This window comes from Gossypium arboreum, chromosome 10, assembly GCF_025698485.1.
Source record: "Gossypium arboreum isolate Shixiya-1 chromosome 10, ASM2569848v2, whole genome shotgun sequence".
Taxonomy (NCBI): domain Eukaryota; kingdom Viridiplantae; phylum Streptophyta; class Magnoliopsida; order Malvales; family Malvaceae; genus Gossypium; species Gossypium arboreum.
The window spans coordinates 121,356,165-121,361,067 of NC_069079.1; the positions used below are offsets into that span (position 1 = coordinate 121,356,165).

Consider the following 4,903-nt stretch of genomic DNA (forward strand, 5'->3'; position numbering starts at 1 on the left):
TATTAACCTGCGCACGGAAACAATCGTACGCTGAGTATATCATACTCAGTGGTATTACCATAATTCAAATTATAAACATAATAATCATATAAATTAAATCATCTAAATTTAATATTTACTAAACCAATTCAAACATAAATTTGCCATTATCAATATATTCATACAATTTAATTTAGCTATTCGTCAATTGAAATCATATACATTCATGTTGAGCCATTATCTAATTCATAACCATTGGTTCATGCTTTCCATTCTCATACTCACATTCAAATCACATTTTCAATTCTTGTTCCATTTTTACATTTCTTTAAATGGCTTAACCAATTCCTTTTATTCAACTTAACTTTTCTTTTATTACCCCTATTAACAGACTCGGACTTTGGCGGATACTCGGATCCAACCAAACACACCAGTTTGGCACCCAGTGCCTCATGCATAGTTCAAAGCAAAGTTGACACCTAGTGTCTCATCGGCCTAGCTGAAGTGAAGTGGTACCCAGTATCTCATCGAATCTATCCGAATAACACCCAGTGTCTCATCGACTCGAGGTCGAAGTATCCTTGAACACTTCCAATCCTCCAATCCTATGGCATGCCAACTATATCCGACTCAACCCGACTAGTTAATAGGGTTTCCAGATCACATATAAATCTCAATTCGGTTACAATTTCTCACATTTTCAATTCAATCATTTTCCACTTTTCAATCAAATTTTCAATTCACATATTCATAGTTCAATACACTTTCTCAATTCAATATGCATTTCAATTATTTACATATAATAACAATTCAATTTAATTTCATACAATTCAATACTAATACTTACCATGCATATCAACTTAAAATTCAACAATTAATAATAATTAAATTCGAATTATAGTAATACCAACACGTATTTCTCATTCAATTCAATTTTCTAAATTCAATTCAATAAAATTACTTACCTCAATATTTACTTAGTATAAAAAATAAATTTAAAATTAATACTTAATAATAAATAACTTGAATTATAGTAATACAAACCCGGATTTGTTCGATTACTCCTCGACAACTTTTTCTTTTCCTTTCGGTGTCGATGCCTCGGGTTCTTTGCTAGCAGTTAAAGCATAAAGCTCTCAAACCCTAATTTCTTATTTTTCCTTTTTCTTTTCTCCTTTCCTTTCTCTGTTTCGAATGGTTCTGTTCTTTTCTTTTCTTTTCTTTGTTTCTCATTTTACTTTGTTTTATTATATGCTTTATTTATTTATTAACTTAATTAGTTTAATATAATAATAATTATAATAAATATCTATTTAAAACAAATGTATGTGTTACAATTGTACACATATATATTTTACATTTGTATATTATCATCCACATGTCCTTACTTTATTTATTTCATAATATAATAATAATAATAATAATAATAATGATAATAATGATAATAATGATAATAATGATAATAATGATAATAATATATATTATATTATTATTATTATTATCATTATTATCATTATTATCATTATTATCATTATTATTATTATTATTATTATTATTATTATTATTATTATTATTATTATTATTATTATTATTATTATTATTATTATTATTATTATTATTATCTTTTTACTTAAATTTTAAGTAAATAACTAAATATATTACAAGTGTACCTATTTAATTATTATCTCAATATACTTGTATACTTCATCACCCTACACTTGACACACAATTAGATTTATTTGTTTATTTATCTATAATTCATATTATAATTTAAATAAAATAATAATTAAATAATATAATAATTAATAAATTAAGAAAAATCTTATATTTTTCTTACACTTATGTTGCCTCATTCTACAGTAAATGGCATATTTGCCGTTTTGACTTTTTTATTTAATTTTAATCTACAATTAAACTTTTACCTTTTATTCAATTTAGTTCTTTTAACTATTTACACTAAATTAGGCTAAATTCACTTAATTAAATCCTAATTAAGCACTCGACTAAACTCATAATTACTTCTAATAATTATTTATGACTCGATTTACTAAGATAAAGGTCCTATAACTCATTTTTCTGGTGCCCGTGAATTTTGGATCATTACAGAAGACCTTATTTGAAATAAAGATTGGAGGAATTTATTGTGGATAATGTTGCAATTCAAATGGTGATTTCATCTTCTAAAAGTTACTTGGAGAAGTTGTTATATTTTGCCTATAAATATGCATCACTTATGCATGTGTGATGTAACTTTTGTGAGTGCTTGCGCTACATTTTACTCATTGTTTGCTTGTGTTTGTACTTTGAACTCTTTATAGGCCTTATTAGAGAGTTGATATTTGTTGTGTTGTGAGGTTTTTTAGGTGAATGATTGTAGCAAGTTGAGTTTATTTATTGGGGCTACAATTACTTTTCATGTAAAAGTAGATTGAATTTTAGTTTATTATTTTTCGAATTTTATTTACAAAGTTTGTGTGCCTATCTTCTCTCTTTCTCTTATCACTGTCTTTATTACACAATTTCATTAGAATTTGTGTTTAAACATATATTGAAATATTAAATTGATAAAAAGTCAATTAAGATGTTTTTTTTTTATATTTTTATTATTTTAATTAATTTTATTATTCAAATTATGCCATTTGGCTTTGTACGATTACTCAAACCAATATGTGTTTTATATGGATATATTTAAAGAATTACACTTCTTACTCGTATACAAATATGTTAAACTTGTACTTCAATCTTTAGGCAGTGCCATTACAATATCTAAACAATCATTTGTTGCACAATTAACATATACATAAGAAACGCCTAACAAATGAAGTAAAAAAGATGTCCAACAATGGGAGACAAAATAAAAATGATGCCTTAGCTTTCCACCATTTGCATCTCTTGTGCCGATTTCAGAGCCATTTCCTTCTCATTTTCCGCTATTTCATCTCTGAATCTCTTGTAAATATCACCCCCATAGTATTTATGAGTCCTAAGAACCAATACAAGTATCACAATCGACCCAAATGTGTTAGTGGCAGCAAGGATCGAAAACGATAGCCTGTAACATTGTTTCCCAATGCAAGTCAGCTCTTTCACCATTGATCTCGTCATCCCCTTTGCTGCCAACTGCTTCAATGCCTCTTTATCATAAAGTTTCCCAACGATTCTCACGTTAAGTACAAACGAACCCAAAGGGCTTGATAGCTGAGCACAGTTGAAAAGCGTGGCGTAATATTTCAACCCAAAGAGCTCTGAAACTATGGTGAAAAGCAATGTTTGTTGAGCTCCAAATGAGAACCCTAACAACAAAGAAGCAAGGTAAACAGAACCAGGCCATGGGAAGGCGATGAGCAAATCACCTACAGAAGCTAATAGGAAAACGAGTGACATTATCAATGGCCGAGGTATTTTGTACTTCAAAAGAATGATTTCAGAGACAAATCCAGCGAAAACTCTACCAAATTAGTTCCATATACTAAGCAATGAAACAACTGTGGAGACAGCTTGATGTGGATACCCCAAGGATTCACCAATTTGACCTAGGTTGTCCGCTGCTGTTAAGCTGCAGCCCAATCCACAAAATGTACCAAGGAAAACCAGGAACATGTCTATGCTAAAAAGAGCTTGTAAAATGGAGAAGTCTTCACCTCTTTTAGGTGGCTTGAAAATACTTGAACACCCTGAGGCTGAGGCTTCCTTGGTCTCCATTGATTCATATTCTATCTCGGACTTCATCTCCGTCTCCGGCAGTGTCGGTGCCTCGTCTACAAGCCTAATTGGGGCAGTGAGTTGTTCCCTATTCCTCCAAGTATAGAATTCTTCTCTTACAGCTATGAAAAACGGTGAAAACATAATGAAACATACTGCAACCCCACTAAATAGATAAGCAGTATGGGAAAATGGGACCTTTTTTTGAGCAATGGTTAGTGCCATGATCAACAAAGCTAGAACAGTTGCAATCCCCAGATATTCATGCAACACTTTAGTTTCATTAGGATGTGCAGAGATCTTCATGGCTCTAATATTATAAACAAAAACCAAAGAAATTGCAGCTGGAAACCAACCTATAAGAAGAATCAAAGACTTTGAATCATTCCCATAGATTGCATAATAAATCTGTGTGAAAATTGCACCACTCAGCCCTACAAACCCTTTCATCAACCCAAGCATCATCCCTCTACTTTGTGGGAAGTTTTTTACACAAGTAACTAGTGAACCAGTGTTGGCAAAGTTTTGGGAATTTGCACCAATACAGATATATGCACACATTTGCCACACTTTTGGGGTAGCAATTGTTTTGGTCACTGCCAACCATATCATGAAGTAGCCTGTGAAATTCATTAAAGCACCCACCAGCAACACGAACCATGTGGGGGTTTCCTCAGCCAGGAGCCCCGAGACAACTCCGACGTTGGCTCCGAGGTCCTTGAATGTGCTCATGAGGTTGAGTGTGGATTGGTCGGAGCCTAAGGTTGATTTTATGTCTTTTGAGTAAACGCCGAATAGATACGTTGCACCAGCACATGCCATGATTAAGAATGATGCGAACATCATGAACCATCTGCCAGTGATGACTTGGAGAAAGAAACGGCAGCAGACATAGCCGGAGCTCCCGCTGGCGGTGGTTGCCATGGTGGTGCTAATAGCAAACCTGGCGATTTTGAAGTTTCGGGGCTGAAAAGTAGTGAAGTAAATGATAGTTTTCTTGAAAAAAATGGAAATCTAATCCTTAAAAAACAATAGAATTTTAGAAGTAAAAAAACAAAAGTCAGATTGGATTTTCAGGTGAGAAATAATCTTGGATAGGTGGGAAGCAGAATCTGAGTAGATTGATTGGGAGCTACATTCAGTATGGATTTTTTTTAAAATTATTTTAATTTAAGTTTAAACACGTATCACCTAGTTATTTTGATTTAGGTTAGATATATTT

At 31.8% G+C, this 4,903-nt stretch overlaps 1 pseudogene; it reads right to left on the minus strand.

Annotated features, from left to right (window-relative positions):
• Nucleotides 1-2,847: 2,847 nt before the first annotated feature.
• LOC108488171 (protein NUCLEAR FUSION DEFECTIVE 4-like) lies at nucleotides 2,848-4,605 on the minus strand (annotated as a pseudogene).
• Nucleotides 4,606-4,903: the final 298 nt, after the last annotated feature.